The sequence below is a fragment of the Eriocheir sinensis genome, chromosome 11 (genome assembly GCF_024679095.1).
Source record: "Eriocheir sinensis breed Jianghai 21 chromosome 11, ASM2467909v1, whole genome shotgun sequence".
Classification (NCBI taxonomy): domain Eukaryota; kingdom Metazoa; phylum Arthropoda; class Malacostraca; order Decapoda; family Varunidae; genus Eriocheir; species Eriocheir sinensis.
In genome coordinates this window covers 9,473,143-9,485,516 of record NC_066519.1, presented here as the reverse complement: position 1 = coordinate 9,485,516, position 12,374 = coordinate 9,473,143, and positions in this window count along the sequence as shown.

Here is a 12,374-nt window from a genome sequence, read left to right as displayed (position 1 = left end):
CGGTGAGTCGAGCTGGGGTGAGTAGTGCAGTGACAACAGCTACAGTGAGTCGAGCTGGAGTGAGTAATGCGGTGACAACAGCTACGGTGAGTCGAGCTGAAGTGAGTAGCGCGTAGGGGACAGCTACGGTGAGTCGAGCTGAGATGAGTAGCGCAATAAGGACAGCTACGGTAAGTCGAGCTGAAGTGTTGAGCAGCGATGAGTTGAGCAGCGAGGGTTGAGCAGAGAGGGGTTGAGCAGCTAGGGGTTGAGCAGCGAGGGGTTGAGCAGCGAGGAGTTGAGCAGCGTGAGTTGGGCTGCGTGAGTTGGGCTGCGCGAGGTGGGCTGCGTGAGGTGGGCTGCGTGAGGTGGGGCTGCGTGAGTTGGGCTGCGTGAGTTGAGCTGCGGTGAGTTGAGTGGTTGGCTGTTTAATAGATCCTGGAAGGCTTGAATCCGCACTCCCAAATCGCGAACCACGTAGACGGGTCCTGAGCAGAAGAGTGGTGCTCTGAAGGACACCGCCGAAGTAGAGGAAGAGTTGCATGTCGTCGTCAGGTATGGTGAGGTCGAGCGGCGTGGAGATGGGCAACAGGCACTGGTGTAAACGCACCGGGGCCCACGGCAGTCAGAGTGCGTCGAGGGAACTGCGTGTGAAGGCGCTAGCTGACGGCGTGACAGGGGCCTCGGCAGTCGGTGAGAGTAGAACGACTGCGTGTATTAAAGGCGCCAGCTGCCAGCGTGTCAGGGGCCTCGGCAGTCCGTAAGGGCGTCGAACGACTGCGTGGTAAGGTGCTAGATGCCAGCGTGCCAAGAGCCACAGCCGGTTGAGGAGTGAGAGGTGCTAGCATATGCCAGGAGCCGCGGCAGGCCGTGAGAGTAGAACGAACTGCGTGTACTATAGGCGCTGGCACGTGCCAGGGGCCTCTGTGGCTCGGGGAGTGAACCAGTGTTCAAAAAGGCACTGTAACACAACACTATATGCTTAGTAGGTAACACTGTGACACTAACTGTTGCTGGGGACGCGCTGCATTGAACTGTTGCTGGACACACTGCACTGTACACAAAGATCCACGAGTGTAGGATAATCCAAGAGGGCGGTGGAAGATCCAGGAGGCGGTGGTTAATCCAGGGGGCAGCTAGTAATCCCAGTGGGGTGTCACACTGTGTTTGCGTGTCTCTCTGAGTCTGTGTGATGTGTGGCGGCGTATACACTGAGTCTGTATGGCGTGTACACTGAGTCTGTATATGGCGTGTACACTGAGTGTGTGGCACTGTGTGTCTCAGTAATATGTGGCACTGTGTTTGAGTGTTCACTGAGTCTGTGTAGTGTGTCACACGATGTACGTGTCTCAGTCGCCGGACCAGCGGAAAAGCAGGGAGGAAGAGGGGTGGGGGTGGGTGGGTGAGCGCCTGGAGAAGCACCATGGGGCACAAAAGATGCCTGGAGAGGGAGGCACAAAGGATGCCTGGAGGAGGCGCTGAAGGTGCCTGGAAGGGGCACAGAGGGTGCCTGGAGGGGGCGCACAGAGGGTGCCTGGAGGGGGCGCACAGAGGGTGCCTGGAGGAGACGCAGAAGGCGTCCGGAGGAGGGCACAGAGGGTGCCTGGGGGAGGGCGGGGGAGAACCCTGAAGGTGGCAACTACGCCTACGGCGTAATGTTTCTCCCGACCTGAGTGCTCAGCCCCACGAACCCCGAATGGAGGTGAGGATTTTTGCCCCCGGAGAGGGCGGACGAATGGACAAGTTACCCTGCCCAGGTCCTCCACTCTGGGAGAGAGTGCCCTTGGTACGGCACCGGCTATAAGCCACCTTGAACCATAGCAATACTGCAGGGTCACCAATTGTTGGTGGTAGCGAGTGTTCTAAGTGCTAATCGGTTCACGGATAGAGAAAGTCATATCTGCCAGGGTTACTTTATTGGACAAAAATCACAAAGGTCATTAGGACGAGGACAGCACATGGAATAGGTGTTTGTTTGTGTAAGCGTTTGTGTGAATGTTGTGAAGTGTGGGTGACATATGTGTTGATGTGTATGTGTGCAACTATGTGTATAATTTGACAATAGAAGGACGAAGACAGACAGTGGAAGATAAACGAGGACAAGGAAAGTTATACATTGAAGACGCTACAAGACAGAGGGAGTAAAGGATCGACGAACATTAAACATGAAAACACAGAATCTTAGGTCTTTCTTTGCAGCACCCCATTTTCTTATTGTCACTGAGGGGAAGGAACACGGAATTTGAGCGGTGACTGCTACAAGCTTAGGTTTGGTTAGGTTTGGGTAGGTTAGTTTTGGTTATGTTAGGGGGCAGGTTTTTTTTTTTTAATTGAAAAAATAAGTTTTTTTTCCTTCCCCCCTGGAATTTAGGTTAGTTTTGGTTTGGTTAGGAGCGGGTGGGGGGGCAAAAAAAATTTGATGGGAAAAATGATCAAATTCATAAAGAGCACGTTGAAATCTATCAGGAAAAAATAATTTCAACCCCCAAATCCTATTCTGACCTCTGCTATAAATTTACCTACTTTTCTTTACAGGAGTTGCTGTTCCAAAGGCCTGACTCAAGGGGAAACTGTTGAGTCTCCTGTAAAATCAAGATCAAGTGGTTTTTGGAGGGAAAACACCATAACCAGAAACAGGGAAACTCCTCCACTCACTGGCCTCACTCCACATCCACAGACCTCCTGAGTGGTAACGAAGACCCTGGCCTGGCCTTCAAGATCCTAAAACTCGCCAGAACCTTTCTCAAGAAAACGGAGCAACTCAAGTCAAACAGTCATCCACCTGCTACTTGCACCTTTTGGGCACTACCTAGAGGTTGTGGTACCACAGCCTTCACGGGCCCCAGCAAATACACAAGAACATGTGTACAGTAAGATCGCTCTTTTCCTCCCCCGTCTTTGGTGATTTCCTTGTTGCTCTGACCTGCCGTTTGCATCTAATACTAACAGTATGATGTGTGTGGATGTGTTTTGTGTTGTGTAGTACAGTACAGTACGTATGTTGCTCGTATTACTTGTTATGGTGTGCAGTTGCCTTTTTTCTTAACATCGTCAGGAGAAAACCTGTTTGGGGCGAAATATATGTGTATCAGTGTGTACATTTTTTTCTAGATCAATACACATCTACATAGGTGTGTGAGTACGTGTGAGTGGTTATTCCTTGTGTGTGAGTGCAGGTTTGGATGGTATACCTACGTAAATTGGGCACTCATTACGCAGAGTGCACCCTCACGCTCACACCCATTCCTGCTAATGTAACTAAACCTAACCTAACTAAAACTAACCTAACTAAAACCAACCTAACCTAATGTAATCTAACTTAATTTAACTCTGGTTGGAATGCTGTGAGCACGAGGGTGCACTCTGTGCAGTGAGAGCCTGTAAATTGTATGTTGGTGTGAGTGTGCACTTGCCAGCTAGTGTTATTGCATGTATAGTGGATTGTTGCTGTTGACACCCCCGGTGGTGGCCACCTGACGTACGGGTGAGGAGAAAAAAGTGAGTGTGCAACAATAATTTTAATTTAGGTGCCAGTTGTTCATTAATTGTACCGAATTTTCCCTTGCTTTGGTGGGTATTTTATGTTGTAGGTACTATTATGACGTACATGTAGTAGGCGTACTGTACATGTTTATCTACTCTGTATCTGTTCTTTGACTTACCGGGTACTGCTGTATATATGTAGGCTGAGTGTTAATAGTTATAGGCCTGCCCTTGCCCTATTTATTTGTTGTTGTCTGCAATTGGAATGAGACTAGTGAGATAATTTTTACCGAAAATTCTGCCTCATGCTATAATACTTCCTAGCTATATACTGTTAGGCACGGTAGGAGGAGGCTTGCTTTGTTGACTATTATTTTGGGTATCATTAGAGGGTAAGCCTGACTTCTGGCATCTAGCCAAAAATATCTCCTCCAATTTCACCTCTTCCTCTTTCCCTCCTCTCCTTAACCCTGATGGCAGTACCGCCGTCTCATCTGTCTCTAAGGCTGAACTCTTCGCTCAAGCTTTCTGTAAGAACTCCACCTTGGACGACTCTGGGCATATTCCTCCTTCTCATCCCCCCTCTGCCTCCTTTATGCCTGATATTAAGATTCTTCCTAATGATGTTTGCTATGCCCTCTCTGGCCTCAGCTCTCAGAGGGTTTATGGACCTGATCGAGTGCCTCCTATTGTCCTTAAAAACTGTTCTTCTGTGCTGACACCCTGCCTGGTCAAACTCTTTCGTCTCTGCCTATCAACATCTATCTTTCCTTCCTGCTGGAAGTATACCTTTGTACAGCCTGTGCCTAAGAAGGGTGACCGTTCCAATCCCTCAAACTACCGCCCTATAGCTTTACTTTCATGTCTATCTAAAGCTTTTGAATCAATCCATAACAGGAAGATTCAAAAGCACCTTTCCACTTCTAACCTTATATCTGATCGCAAATGGATTCCGCAAGGGGCGTTCTACTGGCGATCTTCTTGCTCTCTTAACTGACTCTTGGTCATCCTCTCTTAGCCGTTTCGGTGAAACTTTCTCTGTTGTGCTAGACATATTGAAAGCCTTCGATAGAGTCTGGCACCAGTCTTTGCTTTCTAAACTGCCCTCTTTCTGATTTTATCCCTCTCTCTGTTCCTTTATCTCCAATTTCCTTTCCAGTCATTCTATCTCTGGGGTGGTAGACGGTCACTGCTCTTCCCCTAAGCCTATCAACAGTGGCGTTCCACAGGGCTCTGTCCTATCACCCACTCTCTTCCTGTTATTCATCAATGATCTTCTTTCCATAACAAACTGTCCTGTCCACTCATACGGCGAAGACTCCACTCTGCATTATTCAACTTCTTTCAATAGAAGACCATCACAACAGGAAGTACACGACTCCAGACTGGAGGCTGCAGAACGCTTAACCTCAGACCTTGCTATCATTTCCGATTGGGGCAGAGGGAACCTTGTGTCATTCAACGCCTCAAAAACTCAATTTCTCCACCTATCAACTCGACACAATCTTCCAAACACCTATCCCCTATTCTTCGACAACACTCAGCTGTCACCTTCTTCAACACTAAACATCCTCGGTCTATCCTTAACTCAAAATCTCAACTGGAAACTTCATATCTCCTCTCTCGCTAAATCAGCTTCCTCGAGGTTGGGCGTTCTGTATCGTCTCCGCCAGCTCTTCTCCCCTGCGCAGTTGCTATCCATATACAGGGGCCTTGTCCGCCCTCGTATGGAGTATGCATCTCACGTGTGGGGGGGCTCCATTCATATAGCTCTTCTGGACAGAGTGGAGGCTAAGGTTCTTCGTCTCATCAGCTCTCCTCCTCTTACTGATAGCCTTTTACCTCTTAAATTCCGCCGCAATGTTGCCTCTCTTTCTATCTTCTATCGGTATTTCCACGCTGACTGCTCTTCTGAACTTGCTAACTGCATGCCTCCCCCCCTCCCGTGGCCCCGCTGCACACGACTTTCTAATCATGCTCATCCCTATACTATCAAAACCCCTTATGCAAGAGTTAACCAGCATCTTCACTCTTTCATCCCTCACGCTGGTAAACTCTGGAACAATCTTTCTTCATCTGTATTTCCTCCTGCCTACGACTTGAACTCTTTCAAGAGGAGGGTATCAGGACACCTTTCCTCCCGAATTTAACCTTGCTTTCGGCCACCTCTTTTGATTCTTTTTTGGGAGCAGCGAGTAGCGGGCTTTTTTTCTTGTTTTTTTTGTGTGCCCTTGAGCTGCCTCTTTGTTGTAAAAAAAAAAGGCCATAACAGAATCAAATGTGGAAGATTTGGACTGATTTCTGCGCTCCGTCGAGTGTATATAATGACTGCTGGTAACCCAAATTGCAATAATCAGAGTATTTCTTCATGAGGACATTATTTGAAGTTGTTTTAGTTGTGCAGTATGGGCTGTTTTATATAGCTCTTGCACACCCACCTACCCCTGTTACGTTTTTGTATTAACTACATTTGAGTGGCATGACCCCGAGACAGCTGGGCTTTCATGCTCTTAGGAGAAGCAATTTATGTATTTGCACAAAAGTAGTAGACAGGTACAAATCCTATTCTGCTGTTATTCATATGTGTTGATTTTATTGCATTGAGTAATTTCATTTACTATTTTCCAGCAAACCCATGTTCAGAATTAGTTGGTTGGCTGGCTATTCATGGCCTATGGAACCGGTGCATTATTTTCAGTAGGGTGAAAAATAACTTGTGTTTTTGTAGTTTTCAAAAAGCAATAAACCAGGATTTAGTTTTAAGTACATATTTTTTGCCTCAGGTTGTTGTTGGTGATTCCTAGGCTGCCTGGCCCCTGAGAAAGGTCATTGCCAAGACTGGGCTTTCTTACTGTGCTCTCATGGAGTGTATTCAATGTTGTTGGCACATCTGTCTGATAAATTTGCTTCTGATTGATAAGCATGGATACTGTATTTTAGTTAACAGGATGATAGTTCCTGCTGCCAGATCCATTGTTGGAGCTCAATGACATCTTTATGTATCAGTTATTGTTTTGTTGAAAGTAATTTTTGGTTTCAAATCCTTGAAAGGTGACTTTCAAGGATTTGAAACCAGGAAATTACTTTCAACAAAAGGCAATAAACTGATGTACATAGGGATATCATTTGAGCTCCAACAATGGATCTTCGGGCGGCAGGAACTATCATCCTGTGCATCTAGGGGAATGTTGTCCGTGCATGCCCATATGGTTACCACATGGGGCCCACTCTGCCCACCTGGGCCCCACACAGATACCCTGTTGCATCCCCCATCTGGGGTCCATGTGGGCAAATGTGGGGCCCATATTTGCCTATCCGGGGCCCACCAAGATTGCCCAACTGGGAACCCATATTTTTGCCCACATTTTCCCATAAGTTGCCCACATGGGGCCCACATTTTTTGCAAGCTGGGCATGGTCCCTTGTTTTATTTTCTTTGGGCTGAAGGAGACATTGGCCACGACGACAGGCACTTCCGCTGCAGCAGGGTCTGCCAAAGTACTGCCTACAATCACCCCGTTTTCTACCGGGCATCGTCTTCCACTCTCTACCACACACAGACTAGCTGGGGGGGCACCCGTAATTTGACAGGGTAACAGCATCTCTGACCTCGGAGGAATAATGGTGGTGCGCTTGACTGTCACTGGCAGGCCCTCCTTGTTCACAGTCGTCAGTGGCACCCTCCTTCCTCCTACAGTCAGCCGCTTAGCGCGGAAGTCTAGTTCGCACCTGTGGGAGACAAGATAATCCATACCTAGGATGCAGGGGTCGTCCATATCAGCCACGTAGACAGAGAGGAACTCTTCCTTTCCTCCGAGCTCAAACTTCACGTCCACTGGGCCTCTGAGCTCTGCATAGTGTCCAGTGACTCCGCACAGTCGATGCGACGTCTTAGGAAGCCGACGATGACTCACCACGTCAGGCTGCACCAGTGTGCGTTCCGAGCCTGTGTCGACGACCACAGGCCACAACACTCCGTCAACCTTGCCCTCCACTTGGCAGCTCGTCATGGTGGTTCTCCTGTACATTGATATCTTCGGGGCATGTACAGGACAGACTGGTCGTTTCCCCCCGTGAACCAGTCCTCCTTAGTTTCCCAGTGGTGGTCTCGCCGGGGCGCATTTTTCCGACACTCATTCTTCCAGTGCCCCTTTTCTCCACAGGTCCAGCACTTGGGTCCTTCTCTGGGCTTCTTCCTAGCGCCACCTTCATATTCCTTTTTCCTCTTATAGCATTCGTTCTCCTTGTGCCCAACCTTCTCGCAGTACCAGCACGTTCCTTGGAACCTGTCTGTGTCGCTGACAGCACCATTTCGTGCCCTAAAGCCAGAAATCGAGTCGTCTCTGAAGCTTGACAAGCTAGACCTAACAAAGGATTCAAACTCCACGGCACGTGCCAGAGCTTCCTGCATTGATGTTGGCTTAGCTTGCTTCACTTGTATCTTCAGCTGAGGGCTGTCCAGGGCATCGATGAATTGATCACGCAGCAAAACCGTCAGCAGGTCAGGGGTGGCACCTGGGTATGCCTTGTGCGCCATGCTCTCAAGGTCCTGAGCGAGTTCCTGAAGAGACTCACCGCGCCTCCTGTTGCGGGTTCTGAACCAAACCCTGAAAAGTTCGTTCTGGTGCTTGGTCCCATATCGTTGCTCCAGCGCCTGTGCCAGCCCGCTGTAGCTGCCTTTTGTCGCATTGTCGAGCTGAGCAAGGACCTCCAGCGCCGCCCCTTTCAGGCTAGTGGCCAGCTGTACCGCGCACTCTTGGTCATCCCATCCATTCCGAGCTGCCAACAGCTCAAACTGAGCGCGGTAAGCCTCCCAGGAGACCTTGCCATCAAACTCCTGAGGCTTCTTTCTAACAGGCGACCCCAGCAGACTTATGGTGCTGGCGGAACTTCTCGCGGGGGTAAACTCAGGCGTAACAGGGCTTAAACTACCCCGGACTTGCGTAGGAGAAGCATCTTGGTTACAACTAGCCCCTGCAGGCACTGGCTGTCCGTTTCCAGCCAAGCAGTTTTCAAGGACTTCACTCTGTCACTTACTTCTAATATTTCTTTGCGTGTCGTCTCCCGTACCACCTCCATCTCTTGTTGAAGATTTGCGTGTTCTTTCTCCACTTCTATCAGGCGTTGTCCCAAGTTTGTGGTCACATCAGTCATTTCTCTTTTCACTGTCTTACTTTCATATTGTACTGCTTTTAGCTGTAGCTGTAATCCTATGAAGCGATCTTCTAGCTGTTCTTTGAGTTCTTGGAGTGTTCCTTCTTGTTGCTGTGCTCTTTCTTGTTGTTGCTGCGCTCTCTCTTGTTGTTCTTTGAGTTCTTGGAGTGTTTCTTCTTGCTGTTGCTGTGCTTTCTTGTTGTTCTTTGAGTTCGTGGAGTGCTCTTTCTTGTTTCTCCCCCTGTGGTCTCAAGGCTTCCAAAAGTTCAGTCAACATGTCGTCTCTGTGGGCAGCTTGGGAACGAGTCTCCATGGCGAAAATACAAATGGCTACACTCCTGATGCCAATTGTTATGCCGGACGTGTTACTCTGGGTTCCGTGTCGCCGTCAGGAGACTCCGTGGGAGGGAGATATGTAAACACCTTGCACAGCTTCTGTAGTTTTATATTCTTCCTTAGTAGTACAATTAATTCACTCTGACTCTTCACTGACCACTAGCTTACTATGAATGGGACTGACTCCTCTCGGCCTGTTCTCCTATATATTGTTACGAATGTGCTGTATGTGAATGATTGTAAGTGTAATGTGATGAAATTGCAGCATGATGCAATGTTAGCTCAGCATGGTGCAGCTCTACTTGTTGGGACAAGAGAGACAGAGGGGAGCCCGTGGCCACCGGCCGCCGGGCAGGAGAGGTGCTGAGTCGGCAGTAGAGAGTAGGGATGGGCAAGTACCGTTAATTTGAGTACCGGTAGTACCTGTACCGAAAACTCAGGTACCGTTAGTACCGGTACCGGTACCCGAAGGAGTATTTTTTTATCTTAATGACTTCTGATGAAATTCCCAAATAAATTTCCTGTAAAGAAAACTCACCTCAGTCAGCGCCTTGCCCTCACCCCGAGAGGTCAAACCGCACGCGCTCCCACTTCCGTGACCTCTCGCTTGCGATTCCACCCTCGTGTGCTGTACTGAACTGTACTGTAGATCTTGCTGTGCTGTGTGCCGTGTGCTATTTCGCGTCGTGCTGCATACTGCTTATTGTCAACCGAGTTAGCTGCCCGCAGAGGTGTGCTGTTTGCTGTGCGACCACGTGCTTCATTGGACAGGATTAAGTGTTGCCCTTATTTTTACTACCTCTCTCCGCCTGTATCTACCCTCTCGCAGTAGCGCCCTGTAAAACATATATACACCTATACACAAAACACAGTGTTACACTCTTTCCGCCACATTCTTTATATATTTCCAGATTCCACTCCGACGCCACTTCCTACGCAGGTGTTCAGACCTACCTGACCTGACTTGACCAGATTATTCCCCAGAGACCAGTAATCCTCCCTCCCTCCCTCTCGCGTTTCGCCCCTCCTCTTCTCGTCTCCCCTCTCCATTGCCCTCCCCTCTCTCTCTCTCTCATTACTACCCCCACTTGCCCTCTCTGTCTCTCCTTCCTCACTCCCTATCTCGTTCCCACCCTCTCTCCCCCTTTCCTTCGCCCTCTTCCTCCTCCATCCATATCTCGCTCCTACGCCTTCCCATATATCTCTCTCTCTCTCTCTCTCTCTCTCTCTCTCTCTCTCTCTCTCTCTCGCTTATTCACGCACGCGTCCCTCTGCCCTACGAAAAAGAAAAAGCAAAGCAAATATAGATACTTCCTCCTTACCAAGATGGCGTTAAAGAAATGTTCGACTTGCACAGGAAACTTCTCTGGTCATTTCTTCTCAGGACGATCGACCGTCTGCAAGATCTGCCTGTTGACTCAGCAGATGGAAACGAGACTCCTTCAACAGGACGAAAGGCTGACGGCTGGCGAGAAGAAGATCACCGAACTAACAAGTACTGTTGATACCTTGCAGGAGTTTATCCAGGCCAACATCGTCGCCCCTCCTGCAATTGACGCCTCATCACCCTCCTCACCTGCACTCGATGCCCAGCCACCTTCCGAAGAAGGCACGTCACAGGGAACCGGTAGAGCTGACGCTGAATGCTTCACCCCCGTGAGAGGAGGAGCCAGACCCGCACCTAGAGCCATTTATCCTACTCATTGCTACAACAGATTTGCCAGACTGGAGGAGGAGGACGAGGAACAGAGCACCTTCTTGGTCGGTGACTCTATGATTCGCCATCAGGTGGTTGAATTCTGTGGCAGAGTCCCCGTCGTAGGCGTAACTACTGTTATCCTGGAGCTGGTGTTGACGACATCACAGCTGCACTGGACGAGGTCTCCGCTGAGGCCTCTAATGACTCACTCTTTGTTCTCCACACAGGTACAAACGACGTCACCACGACCCGGTCTGAGGAACTGCTGGACAAGTACCGTAGGCTCATCCAGCAGTATAAGACTAAATCCCCTAATATTTTGATTTCAGGAATTCTACCACGGACATGGGATGAGGGCGACTTCTACAGTAAGGCCTTCAGCCTCAACAACCGCCTGCAGACTCTCTGCGGAGAGCTTGACGTCGAATTCTTTAACGCCTGGAACGATTTCTACGGCCAGAGTAGACTTTTCCAAAGGGACGGCATACACCTGTCCCCCATCGGGGCAGCATGTTTTGGAAGGCTCCTAAACAACGCCTTACGTAACGCCCTAACAAAAAAAAACGACTCTCAGCCACGTCCTTCCATCCCGCCCGTGTAAATAGACACCTCACACCGCAACAGACTCGTAACATTGAACCCTCCAGTACCTCTATTACCAAGCTTCAAGATAACCTAAGAGTCCTTAGTTTCAATGCGCGTAGCCTAAGAAACAAATTTGATGAACTGCGATGTCTTGCTCTGACAGAAAACTTTGACGTAATTGCTATAACCGAAACATTTATCGACACCACTAATATTGATTTAAGTTCCGAATATAACATAGTTGGCTACAGATTCTTCAACAATGATCGTGTAAACCGTAGAGGGGGTGGTGTCGCCCATTTTGTCAAAAGCTACTTGCAACCTACTGACAAAACACCAAGAAACAGTAACGTTGAACATTTGTGCGTGCGAGTAAACATTGCAAAAGTCAATTTAAATATATCTGTCACTTACAGGCCTCCGGGGCAATCACTTGATGGCGATCTTGAAATGTACAGCGTCTTAAGGCAGTCACTTAATAACAGCGACTCACTGATACTAGAGACTTTAACCTCCCCATATCGACTGGGCGACACTGTCGGGTACAGAAGGTGAGTCCCATAGAATGATCGAATTTCTAGAGGAAAATTATCTAAGCCAAATGGTTTCTGAACCAACTCGACAAAATAACATACTTGACCTTGTTATAGCGACCCAAGATAACCTAGTCAGTAATGTCACGGTAGGAGAACACCTCGGTTCCTGCGATCATAAACTAGTGCGCGTTGACATTAGAGCTCAAACATCGGTGACTGAAAATAAAGTTAAGGTGCCCAATTTCAAAAGAGCCAACTTCGTAGAAATCCGACGAAAACTAATAGATATGCAACTATCAGATGACGGCAATGCAGAGGACGCCTGGCTAAACTTTAAAATCACTTACTCACTCAGCAGGACACATTTGTGACCTTGTTCGAGAATCGAATTTACAGTAATATAAGTCCTCCTTTGTTTATTAGCGATTTTTAACACTCAGTCAAGGAGAGAAAATTGTCTTACAGGTTAAAGAAAGACCAAAGCACGCCCGAAAACATTAGACTTTACAATGATGCACGGCGACGAGTAAAATGATTAGTGCATCAGGCAAAGCGTAGATATGAAGAAAATATTGCAGCCAACTGTAAAAATAATCCGAAATC